General features: G+C 44.8%; 1 protein-coding gene and 1 long non-coding RNA gene across 6 annotated transcripts in view; one reads left to right on the plus strand and one right to left on the minus strand.

Annotated features, from left to right (window-relative positions):
• ZFHX3 (zinc finger homeobox 3) overlaps positions 1-16972 on the minus strand; it is a 396997-nt gene that overhangs the window by 271652 nt on the left and 108373 nt on the right. The window lies entirely within an intron of this gene.
• LOC125331928 lies at positions 6902-15366 on the plus strand. 4 transcript variants are annotated; one of them, XR_007206273.1, is made up of 6 exons: positions 7033-7119; positions 7439-7512; positions 11866-12815; positions 13217-13336; positions 13734-13877; positions 13972-15366. It is a non-coding gene; the product is annotated as an uncharacterized LOC125331928 (long non-coding RNA). The 4 variants fall into 4 exon arrangements; XR_007206274.1 differs by lacking the exons at positions 7033-7119; positions 11866-12815 and adding an exon at positions 6902-7021; XR_007206272.1 differs by lacking the exon at positions 11866-12815.

Raw genomic sequence — 16972 nt, forward strand, 5'->3', positions numbered from 1 at the left:
CCATTCACCTTTCCCCAGCTTTTCAAAAGAACATCCCAGAAACACAAAGCAGCAGCGGGAAATGGCAATTTTATGAATCCTAATCAATCAAAGGGCTTATTAACTCAATGTGAAGCCAGATTAAAATCTTTAATTATAAATCGTGCTAAAAGGAAAAACAAAATGTACTTATGGTACATTGAAAATTCCGGATATTAACATAGTTGCCATTATCTCTCGCAATATTAAATTTCCCCTCCCTGCCTTGCAACATGCTCACCTTTTTCTGTTCCTAAAGAACAGAACCGCAGAGCAAACTCATTTTTCTCCTTCCCAGCCTTATTAAAACGTATTCCTGCTCCCCGCAGCCAGGGCTTTGCAGCGGTGGGGCTGCGGGAAGCCCCATCCTGGAGGGAGCGGGTGTTTATCAAGTGGGCCGGGTGGGAGTTCCAGATGGTTTTTTTGGGCCACAATCCAATGTGAGGCGTTTGTGGTGCTGGGAGCAGCCGCGGGGCGGGCGGCCGGCAGGGCTGCACCCTGCAGCCACGGGAAGAGGCCTTGGCGTGCGTGGGGCCACGAGCGCTTTTCTGCCAGGCAGACGTTGGGAAATGACCACGGCAAATGTAATCCCGGCTGGACGGGAGGGGGAGGGACAGCAGGGAACGAGCCGCATGTTTTATTTATTTGTTCGAAGTCACGGTCATCCCATTGTGTCCCTGTCCATGCCTGTCCCCCGGCCCGGCGCCGTGGTCAGCGCCCGCTGCAGAAGGTGCACACCCAACTTCTCCAAAACACGGCAGTTGGATGGGAAAGGGCTTCTTTTCCATTTGGAATATCAGCATTGTCAAGCCAGGCTCTACCTCTGTGGTTGAGAGCGATGTTCCTTGCGCTGCCTTTCCAGCAGGTTCCCTCGCACCCCGGCCTCCTTCCCACCCCTCCACAGTGTTGCATTTAGAACTAAGGATTTTTTTTTCCCCCCACAAAATTAGTTTTTCAAAGGAGAGTGGTATTTCTTTTAGAAAAAGATCCTACAGGACCCACTCGGACTGTTGATTCTAGGTCATGTTTTACACAGAATTCCTATCTTCCTTTCTCTTGATACACTCCTTCCCTGGGATTTATTCCTGAAGCACTACCCAAAGGAAAAGCACCTTTGCTGAATTGAGATTTTTCAAATTTGCTGTCACTTTTGGAACTATAATTGAAATCCCAAATCGTGTTTCCCTTCTGTAGAACTTCAGGAAAACACAGCTGATGATTTTGAAATAGTTTTAGCTTGAAAAAAGGGGAACTTAATGTTACATTTTACAAACAACTGGTTGTCTCCAAAACGTTCACAAAAGGGGATTTCGTATCTTAGGGAAGGGAATCACTGTCTCTACCCTGTAACTGCTGCCTGAGAGTTCTGCACCCTGTCCCAAATCTCCTCTGCTGCCCCCAGTGCCATGATTCCCTGTGCAGCTATTCCCAAACCCACCCAGGCAGGGTCGCGTCCCACCGCAGTTCTTGGGCAGGTAGATCATTTTTACTGCTGCTTTCCAAAGCAAGAACACGCCTGTCTGCAAATCCTGCCCAGCAACAAAAATGGAAGAGCCTGAGGACATAGAAAAGAGAATTTTAAATATATAATCCATCTGGGAGTGAACCTTTCTGTACTCAACAGGCACTGCTCTGATTTGGGATGTTTCCCCCCTAATACACCCTTGCACGTACACTTTGCACATCTGTTCCTGCACTGAGCGCTTCTGCTGTGGCCCGTGCCCAGAGCAAGGAGCCCCACGTTGGGTTTACCAGGGTTAAGTCAAAGGTTCACCTTCAGGGCTGAAGCGCCCAACACCTCTGGGACCCTCGAGCCCCCGCCCACGGCGTCACAGTGACGCTGCTCCGAGGGCGATCTCAGCCCCATGACCAGGCACCCGAGGCTCCCATCCTGCTCTCTCCAGCTCCTGCCTTTCAGGAAATTCAGAAAAGATCCTTTGTGCCCAACTCGGGTTTCATTTCATTGCTTTTAAATTTGTTCAGCTTGACTTTTGACACTTCAGAGGCTTAAGCCTTCTTTAAGTACAACAATATAATAAATATTTGTGTTGCCAAAGGAAAAGTGGATCTGTTGTTAGTGTTAGGGAAAGCAGGATCTCTTTCTCATTCGTTTGGTATAAATAATTCACACAACTATGTGCATTTTATAAACATCATCTTTAGGAAACTGATACTATCAAACATTTTCACGACAACACTCAGCAGCATATAAATACGCACAAAGTATTTACTACAGCAGATCTGAAACTAAACAAAAAAATTGTTAATGAAAGCAGAAAAATAACGATATTTTATGTAAATAATTATGTTAATACAAAGTGTTTTCAGATTTATTTATACAAATTAGTCATCTGAATGACAAAAAGCTTTGACAAACTACAAACACCTATCAAAAATCATATTATTTGGCTCATTTTCCCTTGCAATTTCCATCTTTAGCTTGCCTTGGAAAAGCAGATTTAGAGCCTCCCCTGCTCTCTGTCAGTACAGCAGGAACAAGCCCAGTCAAAGGCATTTTCTTTTTCTTATTAAAAAAAAAGTTTTCCTGCTTTTTTCTTCAAAATATTTGAAGAAATTGTGTTTTTAAAAAAAAATGTAAAAATTGAACAATACATATCTATTTTAATACATAATTATTTCCCAAAAAATATTCATGTGCAGCATGTTTGGTTCAATTAGGAAAAAAACCAAAACATATTTTCAAGTAACAATTTGACATGCAAAAAACATCTCTTTATTTTCCAACAGAAAACACTTTAAAATCATCCAGGAAAGAAACGATATATTTAAGATGAGTAGGAAAAACCCTGTGCACAAACTACCCAAAGCTCTACAGCTGCATTTTTTGCACGTTTTGCTAGCAATCTAATTTTAGGATTTAAGTGTTCCCGGCTTGTTGATGGAATGAGATCTTCTTGCATTGTTAGAAATTACAAGTTGGAATAAAACTTTCCAGTGAATTGACACCCCGCGGTTCCCCCCTCAGCCCTGCTCGGGGCCTGCGGCTGCGGGGCCGCGGTCAGCTCGGGGCCGCTCCGCGCCGCTTCCCGCATTTATTCCCGCATTTATTCCCGTATTGCCGAGCACAGCAGCCCGCTCTGCCTCAGACGCTCCCACAGGCAGTGCCCGGCCGGGATAAAAAGGCGGCGGCGTTGCCGGTTCCAAACCATTTACTGTGGATTAATCGGGCCCCGCGCCGGCGGCCCCTGGGCCGGGGCAGCGCCGCGGCCTCGCCGCGGCATCGATCGGCCCCTCCCGCCCGGGGCCGGGCTCGGGGCAGGTCCCCCCGGAGCCCTCGGGGCCGGCGCGCCGGGGGAAGCGGTATTGAGTCATGATCCGAGCGGCTGCTCATTGAGGGAAACGGGTATTGGCGTCCCCATCAGCCGGAGACACCCTGGGTGAGCTTAAACAAGTCCACTCGGTTAATGTCAGGCCCCCGGGGACACGCTCAGCCCCTCCGCTGACCATTAGGCCCCTTGATGGAGTGGACAATAAACCTGACAGGACAGGCTGGACACTGCTCACGAGCGTGACTGCGCCGACGGCGCGAGGGGACGGTTCTCTGCTGCTGCCCACGGTCTGTCCGTGGGCCATCCTCCGCTCCCTGTCCCCGGTCTGTTCTCTGCTGCTGCCCACGGTCTGTCCGTGGGCCATCCTCCGCTCCCTGTCCCCGGTCTGTTCTCTGCTGCTGCCCACGGTCTGTCCGTGGGCCATCCTCCGCTCCCTGTCCCCGGTCTGTTCTCTGCTGCTGCCCACGGTCTGTCCGTGGGCCATCCTCCGCTCCCTGTCCCCGCGCTGCCCCGGTCCCCGCTCCAGAGCCCACCGCCAGCAGCCCGTGCTGCCCCTGTCACGGGCAGGCACTGCCCACGCCTACAGCAGGTACACCGGGACACCAGAGCGCTCCAGCCACCAGCAGGGCAGAGACAAATGGGCAACGTCCCCCAAAAACACCCCAGCCAACGTGCCGGAGCAGGTTATTTCATGCCATGTTCTTAGAAAAGAAAATAATCAAAAGGGAAAAATATAACAAAATACACCACTTTTCTTCATCCAGAGACCAATTCTTGGGAGAAGAAATCAAGTTTCAAAGTACTGATTCTGCATTCATCAGCCAAAAAAAAAAAATTACCAGAAAATTCAACCTCAGTTGTTTTCTGATAAAGTACTGATAACTGCATTTATATTATTTAAAGAATTACATCTTCTTGTTGTTGTTGTTGCATGTGAGCTTATTAGTATTTACTTTCTTAAGTTTCTGCCAGTAAAAAGGGCCCTGGGTTTGACAGAGCAAATTTTCTAGTATTTGGAAGCTTTTATCCCAATTTTAACACCTTACCTCTTTTTCTCTAGAGAATTAAATGATACTGCATTAAAAAAGAAAATGATATAGAATTTTAAACAGTCCGCACAAGTGGGGAACTGACAGGTCATTAAATAGCTTGACTGGAAAGAAACTTCCTCCTAAAAATTTAGGGGTTTACATATAATATAGGAGTATGCCCAAATTTACACATATACATGAGCATATATATGCAGCAATTTTACAACAGCTAAATAATTTGTCTAAAATTAATTTAAACAAAACCTACCTCTTAATATTAAGTACCTTATCAATAAAACACATTAAAGACAGAAATTTTCTTTTAACCTAATATTCAACAAAAAAAAAACAACACAGCCAAAGAATATGTAAGTATAATCCAGATTATTCCGATCTGATTTGTAATTTCACTTCAACCTTAAAAGCTTTTAACAAAAGAAACATCCTTTTTGGCATAATGCATTGTCTAAGCTGCAGAACATGCTCAGATTTCAAGATATATTTATAAAAAGCCATTGAAAAAGCCTCCAACAATTTTGTGACACGTTTCTGACTAACTCAGTTAACGTTGCGTTTGGATGAATCCAACAACAAGCGGGTTTTTTCCTACCCCCCAGGTAACAGCTTTTGCTCAGTAAGTTGGAATTTTTTTTATATATTTATGTACCTATATATAGTTTATAATTTTTCATTGTTATTAAAATAATGCATAAAAATTAAGAAGAATGCCAACTTTTCTTTTTCCCTGTAGGACCTGTTACTTTAAAATACTACAAATAGTCCGGAATTCTCTGGGAGTGCATGCTCCTGGGGCACGAGGGCACGTGGGCTCTAGATAAGGAATAATTTAGTTCATCAGAAGGTGAAAAGAAAAAGCAGAGTAGGGGAAAAAAAAGTCCTATTTTTGCAGAAAGCCTTCTCCACCAATTAACTGAGAGGGCTCTTGTTTATTCCGGCTGGAGGGCCGCGGTTTTCCCTGGGCCTGCGGATGCAGATCCCAGTGTCAGAGGGGAGCCGGCACCGTTGCCCGGAGCTTCACCTACGGCTCCTCTTTGTGCTCCGCTTCCCTCACATCTTCCCTGCTGCATTTCCATTTCAAGCAGCTGCACAGGGATCGCTGCACGGATCAATTTCCACATCGAATATTTAGGAATACAACCAATGTATATTTTATATAAATATTTTCATTTAGTAGGAGCAGAACAGGCCTTTTGAAACGAGGGACACAGAAGCTCCTCACTGACTCTCCGGGCGCCTTCCCTTTTGGATCGCCAGAGGTTTTGTGGAACTTCCCGACTGCATCATTCCCACAGTTCACTGCCTTCTTCATGAAGTCTTTCTTGCCCTGGCAGTGACCTGTGGGCACCGAGAGGTGTCATGGTGCCCGAAAGGGTGGCTTTGTGGAAGGTGACACCTCAGACAGGGCCCTCTCTGTGCCCTGGCCCAATCCTGTGGACGCTGCCCCTGCACAGCCGACCCAGGGCACGGAGCACCTGGGCCGTGGAAAAAACAGCAGGAAAAGTCTGAACTCGGCACCCATTGCCAACCATGAATGTTACAATTTTGTGGAATTAGGAAAATGTCAGGGGCAGAACAGGGATTGTGGCGACACTGAGGCCTTTGGAAAAGCGAGTGGTGTTCCTGCTGCCCACCTGGCTCCGGAGCAGAGCCCGTTCCTGCTGTGCAGCGCAAACTGCAACATTTACACACTGCCAGAGCTCGGAGCCCACAGACACTGGCCAGGGAGGGTCTGGAACGCCAAAAGCCAGTGTTGTGTGTGCACAAACCCCTGCCCTGACGGGGCTCTCTCACACTGGCCACAAGGGGAGGAGCAGAAAACTCCAAACTTCACTAGACATAATGGAACTTTGACCCCCGAACCTACACAGGGTCAAACCCTGTGTACCTACACAATTACATTCCAACAATCATTGAGATCACCCTGTGACAGTCAGTTTATATTCTATAAAACAGCTGCAACATTGAGAAAAGATACTGTGAAAAAAGAAGGATTTAAAAAAAAATTTCCAACCACTTTATTTAGAAGGAGCACAAAGGAAAAATGGTTTTAAGTACATAATAAAACCCCAAAGGTTGCATCCACATGGCGTCAATTTTCATGTCCACCTGACTGTTAAGCCCTTCCCTGCACAGCACCACTCAGCCCTGTGAAACACTCTCCAGCCAGGTCTGCTCTGTGCGCCTGCCCCACACACGTTACCTGTGTGCTGCACCTGGTGTGAATCCCACCGGAGTTCTGTGGGAATCTCTACATGGTTCATGCTCCAAAGGGTTCTTTTTCCCCCTTTCCTGTCTTTTCATGTGGTGTCTAAAATCATATGTGACCACTCCATTGTTTTTAATTGCCAATTTCCTTAAACACCATAAACCTGCCTGTTCCTTTTCCATTCTGTATTTTGCAAATCATCTGTGTGTTCCTCTGTTCTCATTTTTGCCAGACACTTCCGTGCTAACCAGCAAGGTCACTGCAGAACCTATATTGATTTTCCTCCCAAATATCTAAGTGTACAAATACAGATTTTTACCAAGGGTTCAGAAGTCGTCCCTGAGAGCCAATGTAAACACCACCCGATACAGTGCGGAAGCCTTCGGAACATGCAGTCAGAAATGGACCTGTGCAGGTTCCCTTGGAATAAAAAGGGCTGGTTGACCTTTTCTTGGGTGAGTGGGGACTGTGGCTGAGACCCGGCTCTGGCTTCTGCCACTGGGGCACAGACTGGGAGGGCAGCCCTGGCACCACCGTGTCATTTATCCCACAGGTGAGTTCAAATACAAAATATTTTGCTTGGTGGATTGATCGTAACATTCAAACACACCTTCCACTACTTCAGCCCAGAGAGATTCCCTGTCCTTACTTTGAAATATATCCAGTGTAAATTTTCCAAACTTACCAGCCCAAACTGGAATCTTTTCTCAACCACGATAAATATCTGCAATCTCCCTCCATTGCTGGGAGCCCGTGCGGCTGAGCCTGGCCTGATCCTGCTTCTGCTCCCCACAGAGTTTAAACACCAAGCCTGGAGCTCACCAGAAAAACACCCAATTTAATATTGGTAATTTCTTTTATTTCTTCCTGAGAATGACTGAATCCTTTTTGGAGCCAAGTAAGGACCAGCTCTCCCCCTGAGACCACAAGCAACATAAATTCACAGGTAAAACCACATTTTCTTTTTTCTTAGCTTGGTCACTGCTAGGTACTGAAACATTCGAATCAGGATTACTAGGAAAAACCCAAACAACCAGCATGGATGGCAAGAAAAAGGGATCAATGTGGGACTGTGCCTCAGACACACATTCATAAGAAGCCAACTTTGCATTGTTGTACCAGATGCAGTCCCAGGGAAAAATGTATGCAGGCAACAGGGAGTTAAGTAAATAATTTTTTTCTTTTCTTTGTCGATGTGTTTAGTTCTCTTCCTGCCAAGACTCATTTCACTCTGCTATCTAGTGAGAGACACATATGGTGCAGTGAAATTGCCATCCAAGAAAGCATGTCCCAGCCTGTTGAGACATCATCAAATAAGATTAAAGCAAAGTAAAAATAAAAAGATAGAACGATTTTTTTTCTTTTTCTTGTACAGAGAACATCTGATGAAAGTCACTGAGGTACTTGAATGCTTCTAAAGGTTTTGCAACCATTTCTTTACTTTGCCTGGTTAAGAAAAAGGCAGAAATAACAAGCCAGTATCTCCTTTTTCTTCTTCAAGTTAGTGAAAAAATGTGTTTCATAATCAACCTGATGTATGTGAATAAAATACAATATTGCCTTCTCTGCTTCTGAGGAAAAAAGCACTTAAATGCACAGAAATACCTCAGACTTTCTGCATTGATGGCCTCTCCACCAGCATCTCTTGAGTTCTGTATGCAAGAATTGGGCCAGGACAAAATAATCGGGCTACTAATCTACCAGTGAGGAGTTGGACTGTGATGATCCTTGGGCATCCCCCTCCAACCCAGAATATTCTATAGTCTGTGACTATAGTCCAGAGAAAGGTCCGAGTTACCTCCCAACCAGCATATTCAGGTGTCTCTGCCTAACAACTGCTACCTTACATTAAATTCATCCAGAAATCCAAGCGGCAGGACTTAAATATGTGTGAAACCACTGCCTGTTCTCCTTACACAGGGACACTGGATGGAGGTGACTTTACAGGTTCTTTTCCCTATAAGGTCCTTTCAGTTCCCACATTAAAAAAAACAGAAGTGGGTACAGAAACCCCAGAAAAAACCACCACTTGCTCTTGCACATGGTACTTGAGGACAACCTGTAGGACCAGAGTGGAACTGTTGTAGCAACAAGAATCACCGAGAAGCAACTCAGCAGCTCCTCTTTACCACTTTGAAATCAGGCTCTAGAAATATTCCACTTCCCACCAGGAAAGCATCAGCAAACACAACACATACAGTATGTTCTGTACTCTGAGTAAATAAACAGGAGTCTGCTCAAAGCCAAAAAAAAAAAAAAAAAAAACAACCCAGGGGAGAGGAGGAAGCCCAGATCAAATTTCCATTGTTGATCATGAGAGAAGTTCAAGGGAGCTTCTTACCCACACGGAATAATCTGCAAAATGGGTCCAGCTTCAGAAACAAGACATATTTTGGGTATTTCTCTGCCAATGTCCCCAGTTAGAACTGCATTTCCAGTCTTGTTTCCAAGCCGTCGCTGGACTGCAGGAAAGCAACAATGCATCAGTAGCAGAGATTATCCCTGGCCTTAATAAGCTGTTGTTGGCTTTCGTAACAACTGCAGCCTAGGCCGAGTCACACCGAGCTCAAAGACAATCTTACCAATAGCCTGGAGCAAGGATTATAGAAACAAGAATCCAAGGGGGGGTGGGAGGGAGCAAAAATCCCAAGAAACAGGGGCTAATGTAAAATCGTTTACATATTAACCTTCTTCCCTTCTGACAGTGGTCAAGTTCTGATTCAAAATACAAATTATCTCCAATTACTTCAAAAGAGGCAGTCACAGAGCTGTCACTTAACCTTCACCATCTGTTTGGCTCAAAAGCAAGCTGTACAGCCTGCCACTTTGACCTCATCTTTCTCTTTCCACACTGGACAGGCACCAAAAGAAGAGAAGATGGTTTATTGTTCTCCCGAGAAAACCCGGGGGCTCAGGGTGCCGGAGGGAAGGGCAGCACTCGGGAGGTGACTTAATTTAACTCTTCAGGGGGATTTGTGTGGGGAGGATGAGTTTGCAAACCTTCCTCACTCCTCCTGCCAGCTCTCTCCAGAGATGGGGCTTGTTTAAGAGTGGAGCCTCTCTGTGAAGAGCAGCGGCTGTGAAATAACCAAGCGGGGGAAAGGCACGCGCTGATTCACGATGGGTTCTGGCTTAGGGACTTCTCTGAATCCAGTAGCCAGATGTACACAGAAAAATAACAGCTATTTAAGATGTCAAAGGGGAAATAAATCCTGGAAATGAAACAGCTTTCTAAGAAAGATAGTAGCACAAAATGTTGGGGGAGGAAAAACCCAAAAACCCTGAACAAACCAACAGAACCCCAAAGAGCAGAACACGAGATGGTGCATGGTCTGGGAAAGCACAGCTTAAAAGTCCTAAATATGACCTCACTGTAAGATAAATCAGATACCACTACTTTCAGCTGCACACATCCAACCAAGGCTTCTCCCAAGCTGCTCATTAACTGTTGCATATTCCAGCCCCTCTCCTGGCTCCACGGGAAGGCAGGAGCTGACGCTCAAACTCACCCTGGAGCAGTGGCAGTGTGAAGGACCCAGGACAAACCTCCCCTGCGGGGTGTCAGGAGCTCGGGGCGCAGAAGCACAACCTATAGTGCAGAGGTGTTGGGAATACGACAAATCTGTTGGAGAAAAGAGATTCCAGAGGGGCTGGAGGGCACAATAATAGGGTGCAAATTTCTGAATGCCTCATGGTTTATGGGCAGCTTCTAATGCTTCTGCCGAGAAACATTACAGCATTTCCATTGGCTCTGATCTTTATTTTTAGTTTTATTACCCACTGCATAACAGGTTTCTTCTAGAGAGAAAGAAAGAAAGCAGATCCCCCTGTAAATAGGAGCAAGTCCTGAACGTTTCACATCGCAGTGGTTTAGCACGAGGATAATTCCACACGCGAAAGCAGCTCTGAGAACAAACATCTCTGTCACTGTGCAGTGCCTGACACTCCTGGCATCATTCGGTGTGGGGAGGGAAGCTCCTTTTCTTGTCACACAGTATTTAACCCAAGAAACACTCACCACAATGCCCATGAGCTGCAAAGTTCCCGTTTCCAGAGCAGATGGTAACAAGTCAATTAAACCCGCAGCGCTCAGGCACCGCTGATAGCGGCGTGAAGCACTGAGCTTTCCGGTCGGTGGGAGAAAGAAAAGGGCTGCAAAAGGTGCTGAACCAAATAATGATCTCAGACAAACAGCCCTGGCTTCTTAGAATCCAAATTCCTTTGCTACCTTTTTAAGAAGGCAGACAGAATATTGAACTTGATTTGCAGTTCAGAGGGGGCAGGAACCTCCCCGTGCCCCCCTGCTGGAACTGCCTGACACCCGCCACAGCCACACTGAAATGTTTAATTTTACTTAAAGCATTCTCTCCGGCCTATGTATTATTTGAAGTATAACGTACAGAATTATCTAATGAATTCTCAAATCAAATACTCTCATTTTGCTGCAGGCCATTTCCCAACAACAAACTAAAGGCACAGAGGCTGCTCTGTGTGCCTGACTGCTGAATTTAAACAGATGTCCAGTGGACATCAGCCTCGCTTGCATTACCTCTCCCATTCACTCGCTTCTATCTGGGCCAGTGCAAACCCCCTTAAATTAAAAACAAACAGAGACTCAAGATAACAAAAAATACAGCAAGACTTCCAGGCACAGAAAGGCCTGTGGTGAATCATGCCCATCCCCTCGCTGCGGTGAGGGCCTGGTGACAGTGAGAAAGTCGCAGGGGAACAGCATCTGGCTCTGATTAGGTAACAAGCTGTAGCATCTGCAAACTTGTCAGTCCCCGGCCCACAACAAAGCCCAGCCAGCAGATCTGTGTTTAAAAAGGGAACTGGCTGTTGGGTTTTATAAGACAAACATTATCTGTTCCCATTGCAGGGTGCCGTTTTATTAAACACCGCCTAGAAGGGGAGAAATTAAATGTGCTTGTTACATTTTACTTTTCATCTCAAGGAAAAAACCCATTTGGTTTTGCCTGTCAGAAACCTTTTTCCTTGCCTTTCCTCTGGGAAGGGCGGTGAGATACCAGCAGAGCTTTCACAGCCCACAGTAAGCAGCCACTGTGACCCTGGGGTGCTCCTACAGCATTTCTGTTTTCTCTAAACAAGAAAGATAAAATAAAAACAAAATAAAACTTCCATGCAGTGAACCCAGGAGCGATGAGGATCGAACCCACCACAGCTAAATTAAAATTTACTCATCTCCATGTTTTTACTTAGACACTTCAGTGTGTATTTGACTATGAAAGCTTCTACATTTCAACATTTTTTCTTCCACTTTTTTCTGGTTATGTTGGAGTTGGCCTTTTTCTCTGCTCTGCCTTACTGAATGACAGCTACAGTTCTCAGTGCCTCTTCTGTACCCTGAAATGTATTTATACCTCTCTTTTGAAAAATGAGAAGAGAATACTCTGTGCCCCACATAAGACTGAAGTTCAACATAACTGAGGAAGAACTGAAGAATATTAAACCTGAAAAGTCAAATTTCTGTCCAACCTTACAGCTACTTTTGAACATCTAAGGGAAACCACCTATGAGCACCTCCACAAAGCAGGGACCTGCAAAACTAAGCATTAGTCAAATCAGTAGTAGAGACTTAGTGCAGATCCTTCTGCGTGGTTCTGGGAATCAGTCAGAAATTAACGGAATTCAAGCATTCCTCAGTCTGAGGAATTTGTTTGCTTCTGAAACACTTCCCGTCGTGCCCCAGTCCCTTCTGGGCCCAGCCTACCTGGGCTTCAAACCTGGCTTCTGTCTGCTGGTGCCTCGCACAGCACGCACAGAAAAACCCGGATGGGCAGGAATTACAACAGTCAGGCACAGACTCACCACAGAATCCCAGCAGAATGAGAAAACACTCTTCTGCCCATACCCAAGATACCGCAGAACTCCAGAATCAGGACTCTGAGGGAAAAATGCAGGTGTAACAAGAACTTGAGTGCAGAACCCTTGGTTGGCTTTTTTCAAAACCTTGCTAAGAGATGTGGCCTATTTATTAGTTGTGAAATACAAACCACGTTATCAACCATCTTAAGGAAATGGATTGATGTTAAGTGATACTTGAGAATCCGCCCCGTAGCAAAGCTCCCACACCAGCACAGACAGATAAGCAGAAAATCCTTCCTGCAAACACCGTGGCTGTCCTGATACAACATAAACCTGGAGGTCTGAAACCACTGACATGACTTATGGGCCTGGAACACTTTGCTACACGTGGAACTGATGAGAAAAGAACAATTCCTAATTCAGGTAATTACCCCAAACGCTGTTACATAAGCTGCAGCTCCCAACTCTTTATGCTAATAACCCAAATGAACCTCCAGGTTGCCTGAGCCAGAGGATAAATAAAATAAAACCCCCTACTTGCAAAATTAGGAATTTGCTGCTTCTGAAAAATGGCAGGTGATATAAAAAGTAACAGATATGTTTGGTGTTTTAGCAATCCTTGCTGCTGTGGGATCACTGAAGTGGCACAGTGAGAACTGGAATGTGCTGGAGAAACCCCTGGGAATGGGTCTGGTGGGAGCCAAGGCCCAGACACGGCCTCCCGTCCCCACTGCCCACAGTGGACACTGCCTGCCATGGAGAGCTCTCCTCTCTCTGCAGAAGGAACCTCAGCTCTGCATTTGCTCTTTTTGTTCTGATTTCAGAGCTTTCAGGATGCTGACAATCCTCGGGTCAGCCAGCCCTGTGTGCCACGGAGCCAGTCCTCCTGCACATCTCTCCTGGTGCCTCCTGCAGTTCCACAGGGACCTGGGGGTACAGCTCAGGTAATTTCCTTTCCCTCCTGCTTCTCTATTCAAAACAAAACAGGGGCTCTCGAATGCTTCAGTTCTCTCAGCGTTACAGCTCTTTTTCCCCAACTGCTGTGATTGCCATTACGGACGGAGCTGGCGTTCCCCGACAACCATTTAAAGTGCTCAGCAGAAGGCCGTGCATTCCAACAGCAACATGGTTTGTCCATTATTATGATTTATTATATTTTGCATTACAGTGGTACCCGAGGCCCCTGCCAGGGTTCCTGTGCTGGGCACATACAGAACATACAACATGCTGATCAGAAAAATTCAGCCTAAAGGGTCCCAGACACATCTCTCTAGGCACTGCCTTGTTCAATGCATTCATCATTTTTATCATCCTAATAATAATTAGAATTTTTTTTCACAGAACTAAAGATTTAGAAGTTTCTCAGCACCTCTACTTCCACTTCCAGATAAATCCTATAATTAACACAGCAACAGGCTCCAAGATCACCTGTGAAATCTTAACAGCCAGGATTCAAAAAGTCCTTTGGATCCATGGACATGCAAGGTACTTGTAAGCATCAAAACGATATTAACCGGCCTGCACTGAAGAAATAATCAGGCAAAAATAACATGATTTGATGTGATTCTCTTTCCTTTAGCTGAAAAAGAAAGCCCAAAGCAGCTCCTCTGCATGAAAAAAAATATTCAGAGACACAGTAAACAAAAAGAGCAGTATGGCCATGGATGCACAATGATGCATGGAAACAAAGGAAAGGTGAGGAGACGGCAAACATCACCCTGGAAAGCAGGAGTGGAAAAGTCTCTCCTATCTCTACAAGCAGCTGGGGATGATTCGCAGTAGATTTTTCTGTAATAAAATTCCCTCACGTTTCCTTACTTGGAAAACTCAGTTTATAGGTCAGTTAACAAGTATTAAAACCACAAGAGAACATGAAACGCACCACCTTTTCCTTTTGATCCTTTTCCCTTTTGGATGGAAGTTTTGAAGTTGGGAATATAAAATCCCTGAATTTTTGTTATGTTTTATGCCTCCACGAAGGCATTAAAACGGCAGTTTGTGGGCTGAAGAAATATCCCCTAAGTGGCAGGGAATTAAAGCAAGCTGTCCCGAGCACAGCCCTGCTCGCCAGGTGTGCTGCTGCCCAAATGGAACACCTCATTTACAAAACAAATCTGCCGCCAAAATTACCTGCCCCTCTTGATTGCTGCAAATGGTTTTCATCTAGCTGCACTGCTCTCCCCCGATTTACAGCCCCGGCTCCGGGAGCCGTGACAGGCGAAGAGGAGCAGCAGCGTCGTTTCCCAGCCCTCGCAACGCCCGGGCTCCGGCCCTGGGTGTCCCCGCGTTAGGGCCGCGTCCCGCTGGGCACGGACAGAACCCACCCCCGGCACGGATCTGCCTTGCCTTAAAGGTTCTAAAGGCCCCGTGCTCTCGCAGGATGCTTCAGTTTTGAAATCTATCAAAGGAATCTCAAAACAAATTACATGGTAAATTATTATCTGTGTTCTGGCCTCCTCTCTACACCCCACTGTTCGGCATGAATGGCGATGGGAGAGCCCTTGTGAAAGGCAGCCAGATAAGCAGATTACAGGATGTCAGGTGCCTCGGGCTGCTCGGGCTTTCACAGCCCAACTTCGCGGCACGGTCCGTTCATCTCCCCAACGTGGGTCACAGGCTATTTCAATTAATGCACCTCTAATGACCAACATTTGTTCCTTAATGGGAAAGGAATAAATGTGGAATACACAAAACAGCCACAGAGAGCAAAACATTCTCCGCTCGCTCTCCCCAGCCTCGCCGTGTTTGGCTTCTCCAACCAACTCGCAGAGAGGGGAAACGGGCTTGTGAGGAATAGAGAATTTCTATCAGAAAGAAACCTTTTATGTAGCTTTCCTATCATTACCCACGCATTTCTGGCAGCTCTCAGTGTCCTCTAGATCCCAGCGCGCTGCCTAACAAGACCTGCTATGAAAACAGAATGCAGAAAACAAATTAGCATTTTGGAAATAAAAAGCCTGGCTTTTAATCCTATTAAGATCGTGCCTTTTTTTTTTTTTTTTTTTTAAGTTCTCTGAAAGATATACTGATGTTCCATTACCATAACTGCTGAAATCAGCATTTCCTTTGAAAGAAGTTGTTAATATTTGGAAATGGTCGGATTTCCGATCCTGGATTCGATTGTTATTCTGTGCTACCCCACGAGTGCCAAGGTCACGGGGAGATTCACCTGCACACCAAGCGAAATGAATGCGCTCGGCCACAATACATGTATAATTTAACATTCTCCTCTCCAGTACCACCATGCATTCCGAAAAATATTTTATTACAATAACAAATTGGTTTCAAAATCATGCATTATGTATCCTGAAATTAGGTCTGCCAATGAAACCTGGATGTACAAACACAGCAGCAGCCATGCAGGGCAGCATGAACACAGGAATTATGGGTTCTAGAGGGGCTGAAAGGAACAATTAATTCTTCCCCTAGCTCCAAAAAGTCCTTTTCTATTATTTTAATCTGCATAGTTAAAAAGAACAAAACAATCAATTGCTGCAAAATGCATTTAGCAATCCAATGGCATGTCTTTTTCTAGATGTCTTTATAGAAAGGAAATGTTTAAGTGCAAAGTGCCCAGTATATCAAAACATCCATTGGGGACTTCAGTTCTCAAGGGCAGGGCAGGGGAAAATAATACAGAGCTGCTCAAATATTTAAAAGTGTTAGTTATATTTCAAAACTTTACCATTATAACGTTTTAAATGTTTTTTTCTTTCCTTCAGAGCAAGCTCCTCCAAATATTTCAGATCAATTTATCAAAAAATTCCTGCTAAATTCTTGATAAATAAAAGAAGTCCTTTGCCATTTCCTTTTTAGTTAGAGTTAAAAATTTCATAATATTGCTGAATTTTCAGTAGCAAATGCTGTAAGGTTAATGCACTTTCATGATAGATGGTTGGTTCTGATTTGCAGGTTTCATTTTAAGTTAAATCTACATTGATAAATCCTCCTCTTACAGCCCAAATACCCTTTTTTCTCATGCAAAATAAGCATGTTTCTTGGTCAACTGACATTTTGTTCAAATGGACTTGAGGTAGCTATTTATGAATAATTAAGATTAAAATGTTTCTGTGATTCCCTCAATGCTTTTTTATTTTAAAACATTTATATCATGTCAAAATGGACTTATTCTTCCAAAGGTAACTTTCCATTAAAATAATGGAGAAAATGACATTTCTAATTTTGATAATAGCCCTGAGTTCGGAACGAAAGTCAGAGCCTCCTGCTGCAGAGCATGAGGGGTTTCAGGATTGAAACCATGATGTGAATTCTCTGTAATGGTGTTAAAATCCTGGATTTGAAGTATTTACAAGAGGACAAATAAAATCAACTACACTTCCATTTTAAAACAGCAGCCCTGACTAAACCTTTATTCTGGACTCTGTTTCACTTGGTTAAAATGATTTGCTTTTCTGTTCTTTATGGTAAAAGGGTCTGACAGATATTGCTATTAATTAGACTTCGTTCAGTTTTTAACTTTAGGAACTATTTTTCATGAATAGCTTACAAGCAGATATTCAACCTGGACATTTGTTATTTTATTTTTATTCCAAGTAGCAAAAATGAAGAATACTCTAAAC

The sequence above is a fragment of the Corvus hawaiiensis genome, chromosome 12 (genome assembly GCF_020740725.1).
Source record: "Corvus hawaiiensis isolate bCorHaw1 chromosome 12, bCorHaw1.pri.cur, whole genome shotgun sequence".
Lineage (NCBI taxonomy): Eukaryota > Metazoa > Chordata > Aves > Passeriformes > Corvidae > Corvus > Corvus hawaiiensis.